This window comes from Nicotiana tomentosiformis, chromosome 6 (genome assembly GCF_000390325.3).
Source record: "Nicotiana tomentosiformis chromosome 6, ASM39032v3, whole genome shotgun sequence".
NCBI classification, from domain to species: Eukaryota; Viridiplantae; Streptophyta; class Magnoliopsida; order Solanales; family Solanaceae; genus Nicotiana; species Nicotiana tomentosiformis.
The window spans coordinates 78,162,578-78,174,961 of NC_090817.1; positions in this window are offsets into that span (position 1 = coordinate 78,162,578).

The following is a 12,384-nucleotide window of genomic DNA, read 5'->3' on the forward strand; positions in this document are numbered from 1 at the left end:
TTGTTTGTAATTTGGGGTCAATTTTTGTGTATTATCTGAAAATTCTGACTATGCTTCCAAGTTCCAGCTTGAACAAAAATTATTTAATGGATATGGTATTCAGGTAACAAAAGAAAAGCCAAAATTGACAAGTCCTCTAGGCTGTTAGTTTAATTACATACTCCATTTCTTTCCTTTTTCCTCCTTTGTATTGGCTACTATTAATTAATTGTTCTTCTGCCACTCCTTCGGTTTTTTGGATTCAATTATACTATGAAGTCACATCCTGGCTTCACCTCATGTCATTAATAGGTAGCTTATCCTCCCCACATAATGAGAATGCACCGAACAATTAGGTTTCGTCTTTGACTTCCTACCTTCTGATTTCTTAAATCTTGCAGTAAAGCAAAGGATTTAACTTATATACACAATAAATTTTTTTATCCTATCGATATATTTTAACTTGTTATATATAGCATATTCTATGTCTTATTTTTTAGAACGTAATTTGATAATTCTTTTACACTGTTACAGTGTACTGAAGTTAAACTCCTAAGTTAAAATTATTTGATGAGGTAGTCTACTTGAGCTGTGATAGCCATTAATCCTTTTGCATAGAAGTTTAGCCCCTAAGACTATACTGAACTGTATGTGAGTAAATCTCATTCAATGAAAGAAGATGTGGGTCAGAGAGGCATTTAATCCTGAGTGACTGATAAGCAATTCAATGTCTTACAGTCTATAGCAATTCTAGGAGTTGTTTTATTGATTGTTTGCTTTTTCTTCCAACGTTAAAATCTTGTTAGAAAAAGTCTAACTTCATTAAGGAAGAGAGTTAAGTCTACTTTTTGCATTCTCCGATCTCCCATTGTAATTAATACAGCAGTAACTAGTACTACTAGTTCTTTTAATTTTAGTTCTATAAAGGAAGTATTTGGGACAGCTCTTTTCAACCTATTTAATAGCCTGTTTGGCCAATTTATTTTAAAAAATATTTTTTTAAAGAGTGCTTTTCAAAAAAATACTTTTGATTAGAAATAATTTGAGTTTGACTAATTAATTTGCAAAAATATTTTTAAACAGTAATTAGTATTTGGCTAAACTTTTAAGAAAAATGCTTTTTGTGAGGAAGTTACTTTTTTTTTGTTTATCAAAAAATGATTATGTTTTTACTCAAAATCACTTTTTTTCTTCTAAAGCTTTGGCCAAACACTTTTTTTTTAATCAAAAACCACCATGGTGGTGGGGGATTAGGCCACGACCCCTACTAGTTTATTAATACCACAAAAAAATAGTACACGGAGGAGGGTATAAACCTTGGCATCTATTACAAAGTGAAGAATGTTCTTAAATATCCTTACGGTGGACCGCTAAAAGAAAGTTTCTGGCTAGAGGACTCCTCCTTTACAATTGACCTTAGTAAGGTAGCATAAAAAGTGAACAATGCTAGTAGCCCATACATCAATTACTAACTATTCATTCTGGCTTGTCTAACTCTAAAGTTAGTCACTTGAGCTTTCTCCATATAGAAAGAACCTCTAGCAGCTCGTGGTAGTTCTTGGACTGAGAAGAACATATCAGCAATCCCTTAATCCTGCATTGTGCCTCCAAATTTAGCCAATGCATCTGCAACAGTCTTCCCCTCCCTAAAACAATGCACTACTTCGATTTGCAGATGTTTAATGATAGACTGCGTCTCCATAATATCATCTGCAATCTCCCAAGCATGTTTAAAGATACCTTTTAACATATTAACAATGAGCAACGAGTCCATCTCAAGAGTAATATTCCTAATATTCTGAAATTGACATCAGAAAATTCCAAACAGTGCTGCTTTGGATTCTGCCACATTGTTAGTGCAGAACTGGATTGGTTTGGTGAAAGCCATAACCATCTCTCCATTTCCGTTTCTAACAATGCCACCAATACCAGCAATCCTATGAAGATCATTGCTACTCCCATCGGTATGCCATATGGTGGAAATTTCCATTTAACAGGCCGAATATGCAGGTTATGATGGAAAGCTTCAACTCTAGAACAGATTTGTGACCATGAGCCACTCCATTCCAACTCCTTAAACTGAATTCTAAGTAGCAGGCGTGTAAGGAACATAACTTGGAATATTATGGTATTCGCAGCGGATATCTCAGAAGCATATTTTGCACTGCACCTGTCTTTCCATAACTCTCAACAGATGATGGATGCTACACACTGAAGTATGAAAGCATGTTCTTCATTCTTAGGCTTCAACAACTACCATTTCATTAGAGATTGCCTCAGATTTGCAGCATGTGAAATGCCTATTTTGAAAAAAAAACACTTTTGGCCAAATCTTTTTTTGGTCAAACAGGCTATAAGACTCAATCTACTTTGCTTTCTTTCGGCCAAAAAAAAAACCCTACTTATGCTTTCTTAACTTCTCACTTGAACAGTTGGGCTGGGCAGGTGTACTTCTGCTCCAAGTTTACAGCAAATTGGTCTTAGGAAAAAGTTTTGAGTTACCAACAGGATGAGCTGTAAATTTTTGGAGTTTTTATATGTTTATTCGTGTTTGAGCTAAGAAGATGTACTCTAAATTATATGCTAAACTTTTGTATCATGCTTGAATATATACAAAGTGTGTGATAGTAGACTCGTCTTCTTGAGCCGAGGGTCTATCAGAAACAACCTCTCTACTCCTTCGGGTAGGGGTAAGGTCTGCGTACAAACTACCATCCTCAAAACTCACTTGTACGATTTTACTGGGTTGTTGTTGTTATTGTAGTGTGACAGTAGACGATTGCAATAAGAATAGGCTGGAAAGATGTTTTTAAGCAGTAAAAGTGCAATCATTTATGGTGATTTCCTATCAAGTTAATGATTATATTAGAATGTAAGTTGCATCTTCGGAGAGTGTAAAGATTTTTTACGCGCTCAAGTTGAGCAGTCTGAGCAGTTCCGGCAGGTCAGTTACCCTCTTTTCTACCACTGTGTGCACTTACCTATAATTGGATTTGACTCTACGGGTTGATAACTATTAAACTACTTAGATCATAAGTTCAGATAGAAAAATTTACTACCAACTCAGAAATAACAGTCTTTGTATTGTTAATTTTAGTTGAGAAATATTTCCATATAATTACAGCAGAGCATCTTGATATTGGCTAAAATCAAGGGCTGAGCTCCTTATTACTTCTAGATATTGGCTCAGATTGCAGACAAGCGGCATAGTCAAAGGCTTATTACTTCTCTTTCTTCTTACTTCGCTTGGTTTAGTCAATCCTACATGCTTTTGGTTATTTCTGTATGGTTTTTTGGGAAAACAGAAGGACGACATTAACGCCCCAATAGTTCATCGCAGTCAGTGGTTGTTTTAGCCCACTGATATGCATTTAGCCGCCATGGATTTAGTATCCAAACTGCTAATAGATGCTTCAATTTGGATACACGACATCTTAAATCATAAGTGTATTGGCTATCTTCTGTGACTCATTCATGTGTGAACTGCATTTAGCATCAGTGATTTCACCCAAACTTATACATTTGGTATTTCTCTAGCACAACAAAAGCTTCCGCACCGGGTAGTAAAATCTGAACATTAATGGCCATCGACCATGCCATTTCTATAATACCGACCAAGCATCCGCATTTCAATACCCAACACTCCTACCACAAAACAGACCATCCTCAGGCTGCCCAAAAATAGTGTCAGCATACTCTGAACATCTGAAATCCTTCCCCGTTCCTCCGAGTTCGTGACATTCTTATCAATACTGAACCACAACCTTGATCCTCAACTTTCAATTTCCATACCGCTCACGCACTTACCATGCCGCTACGCGAGAGTACAAGAATTTCATCTTAACTGTTGAACCACCAAAAGAATAAACACTTCATCATCTAGAACCCTTTCACTCAACACATTTCAAAGGAACAATGGCAACACGCAACCGAATTTCCATAACTGTAGAAAAATACAAACCTCAAGTTGTGGTCTAAACTACCATAACTCTTTTGGGATCCATCTACACATAACAGGCTATTATAATCAAATACCTCCAAATTAATCAAATTACGGTAGCTGTCAAGCCCGCACGTACTGCCACGAATCACATGTATAGCTTACCATACTGAAGAAACTGATCATTTCCACGACCATGCTGATTCAACCCATCACTAACTGACCCAACTTCTTCCGATTTACTCTTGACTTGCCTTCAAAATAATAATAACTCCCTTCAAATACATAACAGACTTCAAACAACACTCATCCCGAGTGACCCCAAATCATGAGACCACGTCGCTTCAACATCCATAAGCCATTTTATACTTTGTTTATGCACTCAATAGTATCTCCCACTGATACACCGCGCTGATTAGATCTTCGAATCTAAAGTTGTTTCTCCCACTTCTCTAATACCGCACCACAGACCCGATGATAACATAGAATACTCCAAGTACTCTTCACACTCTGCTGCACAACCTAGTCTTCAGCCATATAACGAACCCGAAAACTCCTTAAGCACCACACCTTAAATCTTGAATCCACTATGACCATCACTGAGAGTCGCCCACTCTAATCCAGTAGCGATCATTTAACCAAATTACTAGTGCTCTGTTAGAACATGTGCACTCATATGAAGCAACCAGATGAATCTTTTCCCTTGCCCATCACATCCACATAAGCATAACTTCAGAGCTATCCTCAGCACCTGTACACGAATTAATAAGGCGAAATATAACATATATACGTCAAACTTCCTTATCCAAAATTTCTCGTCTTCTTGGTCATAACTAATCTACCAATGCACCGATAACCCGAAACCATACAGGCACACGGCCACGTGACTCACTTATAGACGGTGGGATCCACCCACTTAACTTTACACTACAATCACATAGATCCAAACCTCATAACGACCACTGCTTTCCCAATTACCGTGATCCCACGTCGTTGCTGAGTCACATTTCTCATAAGTTCTTGATGTACTAATCATAACACATCCCGAATTATCAGCAACAATCGCACACTCTACCTCTTGATAGTCATACCATCTTCTTCAAGCGATCCCCCTCCCACATCGTAGTACATTCATCTTATGTTAGGCAGAAAGTAGAACTCTTTGTAGGAACCTCATCAAAATCATGCAAGCGCCAACCTGATGGCAGGAGATAGCCCAAATGTGCACCCTCATCTCGATCTCCTCTAACTTTATTGCTATAGTTGCATCCATCATGAAATCAACTAACCTCCTATCACGACCCCAATTTCCCTTCGTAGGATGCCGTGACGGTACCTAGTCTCTAAGACTAGGTAAGTCTAACAAGTATGCGAGATAACTGAAGTATTAAGCTAAAACTCAAAATATCAACAACTGTAATAAATAAAATCTGTAAAACAAGTATATACAACTCCTAAAACCCGGTAGATATAAGTTACAAGCTCTAAAGAGAAATACTAAATATCTTTATACATCAGAGTCTAATAAGGAAAAGGAAAACAACATAATAAAGATAGAGGGGGACTCCGAGGTCTGCAGACGCTGGAAGATATACCTTGAAGTCTCCATGTACGGACTAGCTCACTGATATCTGGTCTGGTAGGAAGTACCTGGATCTGCACAAAAAGATATGCAGAAGCATAGTATGAGTATACCGCAACTGTACCTAGTAAATGCCAAGCCTAACCTCGGTAGAGTAGTGACGAGGTCAGGTCAGTGCCCTACTGGAAATAATAAGAAACAAGGCAGAAGATATAATGATATAATGAAATGAGAGAGAAGTGTAATAAAAAAAAATTACAGAAGGTAACAACACGGAATCAAGAAGACAATTACAACACGTAAGGAAGCAAAAATCTTACAAGTTAAGGAACAACAACAACAGCAATACAGCAAATAGAGAAAATCAACAGGGGCACTCCCGAGGTACCGTCTCGTAGTCCCAAAAGTAAATATCTCACAATGTCACGGCAGAAATCTCGTGCAAATAATAACAACCGCACGATAGAAACCTCGTGCCAAAATAACAATCCGCACAGCAGAAACCTCATGCCACAATAACAATCCGCACGACAGAAACCTCGTGACACAATAACAATCCGCACGATAGAAACCTCGTGCCACAATAACAACCCGCACGGTAGAAACCTCGTGCCACAATAACAATCCACACGGCAGAAACCTTGTGCCACAACCAAACAATCACCTCAACAATAATCACGAAAGCCAACACATAACAAATGAAATAATAATATTACAAGCAAATAATCCTACAGTTAAAGATTGAATACGGAATCAAGGAAGCAGGAAATTCAACTAAACATATTGTACAAATTGCAATTAAGAGATAATACATGTAGACATGTGAAATTAGGCTAAACATAATGACTACACATGCTAGAGTAACTCGATTAAGGAAATAAAAAGAAACTACTTAGCAAAACCCAAATTTTTTAATATTTAGCCTGAGTACGCGCTCGTCACCTCGCGTACATGGCCTTCATATATGAAGGCCATGTACTTGCATACCAAATTTTCATGTAGGATTGGTTTAGTTAATCCTACATGCTTTTGGCTATTTCTATATGTTTTTTTGGGAAAACAGAAGGACGACATTAACGCTCCAATAGTTCATCGCAGTCAGTGGTTGTTTTAGCCCACTGATATGCATTTAGCCGCCATGGATTTAGTATCCAAACTGCTAATAGATGCTTCAATTTGGATACACGACATCTTAAATCATAAGTTTATTGGCTATCTTCAGTGACTCATTCATGTGTGAACTGCATTTAGCATCAGTGATTTCACCCAAACTTATACATTTGGTATTTCTCTAGTACAACAAAACCTTCCGCACCGGGTAGTAAAATCTGAACATTAATGGCCATCGACCATGCCATTTCTATAATACCGACCAAGCATCCGCATTTCAATACCCAACACTCCTAACACAAAACAGACCATCCTCAGGCTGCCCGAAAATAGTGTCAGCATACTCTGAACATTTGAATTCCTCCCCCGTTCCTCCGAGTTCGTGACATTCTTATCAACACCGAACCGCAACCTTGATCCTCAACTTCCAATTTCCATACCGCTCACGCACTTACCATGCCGCTATGCGAGAGTACAAGAATTTCATCTTAACTGTTGAACCACCAAAAGAATAAACACTTCATCATCTAGAACCCTTTCACTCAACACATTTCAAAGGAATAATGGCAACACGCAGCCGAATTCCCATAACTGTAGAAAAATACAAACCTCAAGTTGTGGTCTAAACCACCATAACTCTTTTGGGATCCATCTACACATAACAGGCTATTATAATCAAATACCTCCAAATTAATCAAATTACGGTAGCTGTCAAGCCCGCACGTACTGCCACGAATCACATGTATAGCTTACCATACTGAAGAAACTGATCATTTCCACGACCATGCTGATTCAACCCATCACTAACTGACCCAACTTCTTCCGATTTACTCTTGACTTGCCTTCAAAATAATAATAACTCCCTTCAAATACATAACAGACTTCAAACAACACTCATCCCGAGTGACCCCAAATCACGAGACCACGTCGCTTCAACATCCATAAGCCATTTTATACTTTGTTTATGCACTCAATAGTATCTCCCACTGATACACCGCGCTGATTAGATCTTCTTCGAATCTAAAGTTGTTTCTCCCACTTCTTTAACACCGCACCACAGACCCGATGATAACATAGAATACTCCAAGTAATCTTCACACTCTGCTGCAAAACCTAGTCTTCAGCCATATAACGAACCCGAAAACTCCTTAAGCACCACACCTTAAATCTTGAATCCACTATGACCATCACTGAGAGTCGCCCACTCTAATCCAGTAGCGATCATTTAACCAAATTAGTAGTGTTCTGTTAGAACATGTGCACTCATATGAAGCAACCAGATGAATCTTTTCCCTTGCCCATCACATCCACATAAGCATAACTTCAGAGCTATCCTCAGCACCTGTACACGAATTAATAAGGTGAAATATAACATATATACGTCAAACTTCCTTATCCAAAATTTCTCGTCTTCTTGGTCATAACTAATCCACCAATGCACCGATAACCCGAAACCATACAGGCACACGGCCACGTGACTCACTTATAGACGGTGGGATCCACCCACTTAACTTTACACTACAATCACATAGATCCAAACCTCATAACAACCACTGCTTTCCCAATTACCGTGATCCCACGTCGTTGCTGAGTCACATTTCTCATAAGTTCTTGATGTACTAATCATAACACATCCCGAATTATCAGCAACAATCGTACACTCTACCTCTTGATAGTCATACCATCTTCTTCAAGCGATCCCCCTCCCACATCGTAGTACATTCATCTCATGTTAGGCAGAAAGTAGAACTCTTTGTAGGAACCTCATCAAAATCATGCAAGCGCTAACCTGATGGCAGGAGATAGCCCACATGTGTACCCTCATCTCGATCTCCTCTAACTTTATTGCTATAGTTGCATCCATCATGAAATCAACTAACCTCCTATCACGACCCCAATTTTCCTTCGTAGGATGCCGTGATGGTACCTAGTCTCTAAGACTAGGTAAGTCTAACAAGTATGCAGGATAACTGAAGTATTAAGCTAAAACTCAAAATATCAACAACTATAATAAATAAAATCTGTAAAATAAGTATATACAACTCCTAAAACCTGGTAGATATAAGTTACAAGCTCTAAAGAGAAATACTAAATATCTTTATACATCAGAGTCTAATAAGGAAAAGGAAAACAACATAATAAAGATAGAGGGGGACTCCGAGGTCTGCGGACGCTGGAAGATATACCTTGAAGTCTCCACGTACGGACTAGCTCACTGATATCTGGTCTGGTAGGAAGCACCTGGATCTGCACAAAAAGATGTGCAGAAGCATAGTATGAGTACACCGCAACTGTACCTAATAAATGCCAAGCCTAACCTCGGTAGAGTAGTGACGAGGTCAGGTCAGTGCCCTACTGGAAATCATAAGAAACAAGGCAGAAGATATAATGATATAATGAAATGAGAGAGAAGTGTAATAAAAGAAAATTACAGAAGGTAACAACACAGAATCAAGAAGACAATTACAACACGTAAGGAAGCAAGAATCTTACAAGTTAAGGAACAACAACAACAGCAATACAGCAAATAGAGGAAATCAACAAGGGCACTTCCGAGGTACCGTCTCGTAGTCCCAAAAGTAAATATCTCACAATGTCACGGCAGAAACCTCGTGCAAACAATAACAACCACACGATAGAAACCTCGTGCCAAAATAACAATCCGCACAGCAGAAACCTTATGCCACAATAATAACCCGCACGACAGAAACCTCATGACACAATAACAATACGCACGATAGAAACCTCGTGCCACAATAACAACCCGCACGGTAGAAACCTCGTGCCACAATAACAATCCACACGGCAGAAACCTCGTGCCATAACCAAACAATCACCTCAATAATAATCACGAAAACCAACACATAACAAATGAAATAATAATATTACAAGCAAATAATCCTACAGTTAAAGATTGAATACGGAATCAAGGAAGCAGGAAATTCAACTAAACATATTGCACAAATTGCAATTAAGAGATAATACATGTAGACATGTGAAATTAGGCTAAACATGATGACTACACATGCTAGAGTAACTCGATTAAGGAAATAAAAAGAAACTACTTAGCAAAACCCGAATTTTTCAACATTTAGCCTGAGTACGCACTCGTCACCTCGCGTACATGGCCTTCACATATTGCAAATTACCAAAACAATTCCAAATCCTAAGGGGATTTTCCCCACACAAGGTTAGACAAGTCACTTACCTCAAACCTCGCTCAATAAATCTATAAGAAGGCCTTTCCATTGATTTTCCAACTACGATCGGCTCGAATCTAGCCAAAAATAATTTCATACTATAAATAGCTATAGAAAACTAATTTAAATAATGAAATTACGACTTTAGCAAAGAATTGAAACATCGCTCTAAAAAGTCGACCCGGGCTCACGTCTCAGAACTCGACCAAAATTATAAAATTCGAACACCCATTTGATATCAAGTCCAACCATACCAAAATTATTCAAATCCGGTTCCATTTCATTTTTCAAAACTCAAGAATTCGGTCTAAGAACTCTACACCTTTCCCCCCAAATTTCCTAACCCAAATCCTTAATTAAATGAAGAAATCGAAGATAGATTAGTGGAATATAATAAAAAAACGAGTCAAGAATCCTTACCCAAATATTTTCTTTGAAAATCCCTTAAAATCTCGCCTCAATCCGAGATCTATATCTCAAAATATGAAGAAAATGGCAAACCCTCGATTTTAAACTCTCTACCCAGCACTTTGCGCATTTACGGACAAAGATACCGCTTCTGCGGGACCGCACCTGTGGTGAAACCTCCGCATCTCTGGAGCTCACTTAGGCTCCTAGACTTTGCACCTGCGCACCATAATCCACATCTGCGGTAGTGCTTCTGCGCCCATATGTTCGCTTCTACGGAAACCCTGACCACCTCAGCCTTCCTCACTCTCCGCTTCTGTGACCATCCTTCCGCAGGAGCGACTCCGCTTCTGCGACCTCCTCGTCTCACCTGCGACCACTGGCCACCCTATTCAGTCCCGCTTTTATGTTTGCCTTCTCACTTCTGCGAGCTCGTACATGCGATCAAACTTGTGTTAACCATCCGAAACCACCCTGAGGCCCCCGGGACCTCAACCAAACACTCTAACAAGTCCTAAAACATTATACGAACTTAGTCGAGCTTTCAAATCACGTCAACAACATCAAAAATACCAATTGCGCATCGATTCAAGCCTAACAAACTTTAGAACTTCTAACTTCCACATATGATGTCGAAACCTATCAAAACAAGTCCGATTGACCTTAAATTTTGCACAAAAGTAATAAATGACATTACATACTTACTCCCACTTCCAGAATCGAAATACGACCTAGATATCAAAAAGTCCACTCCCGGTCAAACTTTCCAAAAATTATCAAACTTTCCAACTTTCGCCAATTAACGCCGAAATGACCTACGGGCCCCCGAATCAATGTCCGGACACGCTCCTTAGGCCAAAATCACCCTACGAAATTATTGGAACTATAAAAATTCCATTCCAGAGTCGTCTTCACACAAATCAAACTACAATCGACTTCTATAACTTAAACTTCCAATTTAGGGATTATGTGTCTCCGGAACCAAAAACCAAACCTCCCGGCAAGTCACGTAACCAAAGTATATCATAAATAAGGAAATAAATAGGGGTCCAGGGATAATACACTTAAAACGACCGGCCGGGTCGTAACATCCTCCCCCTCTTAAAACAAACGTTCGTCCTCGAACGAGTATAGAGACATACCTAAAGTAGTGAAAAGATGAGGATAACGACTGCACATATCATGCTCGGTCTACGAAGTCGCCTCCTCGACTAGATGACCAATTCACTGAACCTGTGCTCTTCGACCTCAACTTTCGAACCTGCCTGTCCGAAATGTCCACCGACTCCTAAACATAAGATAAATCCTTGTCCAACTGGATTGAGCTGAATTCTAATACATGAGACGAATCGTCGTAATACTTCCGGAGCATGGAAATATGGAACACTGGATGAACTGCAGCTAGACTAGGTGGTAGTGAAAGTCTGTAGGCCACCTATCCAACCCTCTCAAGAATCTCAAAAGGCCCGATGTACCTAGGGCTCAACTTGCCCTTCTTTCCGAATCTCATAATAAGCTTCATGGGCAAAACCCGGAGCAAGACCCGCTCCCCAACCATGAATGCAACGTCGCGATCCTTCTGATCGGCATAACTCTTCTGTCTGGATGGGGCTGTACGAAGTCGATCCTGAATCAATTTAACCTTTTCCAAAGCATCCTTAACCAAATATGTATCCAATAGTCTAGCCTCACCCGACTCAAACTAACCCACCGGAGACCGGCACCGCTTACCATATAAAGCCTTATGCAGTGCCATTTGAATGCTCCACTGATAACTGTTGTTGTAGACAAACTCCGCAAGAAGCAAGAATGGATCCCAAGAACCCCCAAAATGCATCACACACGTACGGAGCATATACTCCAATATCTGAATAGTGCGCTCGGACTATCCATCTGTCTGAGGGTGAAATGTTGTACTCAACTCCACCCGTATACCGAACTCATGCTATACGGCTCTTCAGAACCTTGATGTAAAATACGTACCCCTGTCATAGATGATATATACCGGCACACCATGGAGCCTTACAATCTCGCAAATATAAACCTAAGCTAGCTGCTCTGAAGAAAAGTAGTCGCCACCGGAACGAAATGAGCTGACTTGGTCAATCTATCCATAATCAGCCATACTGCATCGAACTTCCTCCGAGTCTGTGCGAGCCCAACAA